This window comes from Mandrillus leucophaeus, unplaced genomic scaffold (genome assembly GCF_000951045.1).
Source record: "Mandrillus leucophaeus isolate KB7577 unplaced genomic scaffold, Mleu.le_1.0 Scaffold245, whole genome shotgun sequence".
Classification (NCBI taxonomy): Eukaryota; Metazoa; Chordata; class Mammalia; order Primates; family Cercopithecidae; genus Mandrillus; species Mandrillus leucophaeus.
The window spans coordinates 330516-332844 of NW_012102532.1; positions in this window are offsets into that span (position 1 = coordinate 330516).

Consider the following 2329-nt stretch of genomic DNA (forward strand, 5'->3'; position numbering starts at 1 on the left):
CTAGCCCCATGATGTAGCCAAGAGCAGGACGCATTGTCCCCACTATACTGACGATCAGGAAACTATTTCCCAGGGAGGTTAGGTGACTTATCCAAGATGACGGGGCAGGGTGGTCCTAGAACTAGGTTACTTCACCCAACTGGGTTTGGCTGCTGAGCGGGAACGGGAGAAGGGTGGAATGAAGCTCCCAAAACTCTCTTAAGGAAAACTGTAACCCAAGGGAACTGCTTGGGTGATTATGTTGTCACCACATCCGTTTCTCTCTTGAGACCAGACATTTATAAACTTGGCATTTGGAACCTGATGTGGGCCTTGGAAAGCAGGAATTGTGAGGCCAGTGCCCAGCAGTGCTTCACACAGAGGATGCAGAGAGGGGGTGTCCAGCAGGCATCCAGAGAGAGGCCAGCCTCCGTGGAGTAGGATGGTTCTTGGGGGGCTGTGCCTCTTCCCTGGCCTGATCTCATCCCCGTGGATCACTGCCTGATGGCCCGTTCTGCACAGCCTGGCCTCCCCAGGTCTGATGGCCACAGCCAACCAGCAAATCAGTTTGTTCTTCCAGCGCCTCCAGAACCAGCCCTCCTAGCTCTATTTTGGTGGTTTCTACATTTCCTTCAGACCTCCCTGCCCACCCGCCCACCCCCCAAAAACCAGTTGAGAGGGAAAACATCTTGCTGATGTCCATGTGGTAGACAATACAAGTATTTATCTCCAGCTGAAATGGGAGCCAGGGTTAGGGCCAGTCCAGTCTAACACTTGCATGTCTGCCCTCTTTCTGGTCAGACAAGGGGAGGAACTCCTTAGGGCAGAAGAGGGAAAGGTTTGGCTGTACTGAGAGAGCGCAGTCCCCTCCCCACCTCCCTCAGCCCCTTTGCTTACTGTCTCTCACCCCTCACTCCCTAATGGAAATAGCAGTGTGGGGCTGGGGGGTCTCTTTCCAAGACACCGTATCCCCTGGACCTAGGGGAGGCTAGTGCAAAACACAGAGACCTAAACTGGGAATTCAGAGACCTGGATGTGAGTCCAGCTCTGTCCTCAACTCACTTTGAAACCTTGGGCTGGTCACTTCTGTGCTCTCAGCCTCAGTTTCCTCATCTGTAAAACAATGGCTTGGAACAGATGGTCTCAAAAGGTCCTTTCAGGCTCAGTCTATGAACCCAGCGCCCCTCCCCACACCACATGCAGTAACAGGACTTTCCCACACACCCAAAATAGGAACCAATGTTGGGCACAATGCATGCTATGTTGGTGATGGTCACACTAAAAGCCCAGACTTCACCACTATGTAACAATACTACATTCGTGTCCCCTAAATCTATAAATAATAACATAATAAACAAAATACAAGTCATGAATTGGAAATGGGAGATGGATACCAAGGCTTGTCCTCAGAATTCAGCTTTTCTTGGCCTTTACCTCTGGAGCAAGAGCCCAGCTGTTGCTTCTCTTTCCTGTTACCGCTCGGTTCCCTCTCCTCACCCTGGCTGGGGTCTGTCTCTGAGGGAGTTCTGTGTTCATTGCCCATATACGTTAGTACTTAGCCTAGTGGTCAAAGCACCAATCCTGGGTTACGTGTCTCATCACCAAATGGGACTGGTGACCACCCCACAGGGTTGCTGTGAGAGTTAAATGGGGAATGTGTGTAGCGCACTTAGCATAGTAGATTGCACTAGACGCGTCTTCCAATGGTAGCTCTTGTTACTCACTAGTGGAGAGTGGATTGGGGCCCTGGGGAGGGTGGGAGCAGTTCTCTAGTGTGGAAGTCTAAACCGCAAGTGTGGCCAGGAGGACCCTCGCCATCCACACACCGGCCTCCCTGCCTCTTCCTGTATCAGCGCCAGCTTTTGTCCTGTACATCAAAACCCCGACTCCATTTCATGGGTTGCTACTGCTCATTTGGCTACGGGGGGAGCCCCGCTTCTGAAAATAAAATCGCATGTCAGAGAAACCCTCAGGATCAGGATTCTGGATCTGGGCAGGGCTTGGACAAGTTGGGTGGCAGCGGCAAAAGCCCCTCCCCACGGTCTGCCTTTTCTCCCAGAAGCAAGTTGCTGGGACTGTTGCATAAAATGGCTCCCACTTCCAGTGCCCAGACAGCCTGCGCTGGGGCGAAGCTGGCAGGCTTGGGGAGAGGTGAGCTGAGGCCAGGTGTCTGCATCCTTTGCCCAGAATTTTGATGGTCTCTCCCCTGCACCCACAATGGGTGTGAACAACAAAGCCCCGATCTTTTGATGGTGGTAAGGATTCCTCTGCACATGCTCACACTCACGGTTTCTACCCCTTTCTTTTCAACGTGGCCCACAGCACCATTCCAGACCCTGCTCTATTGTGT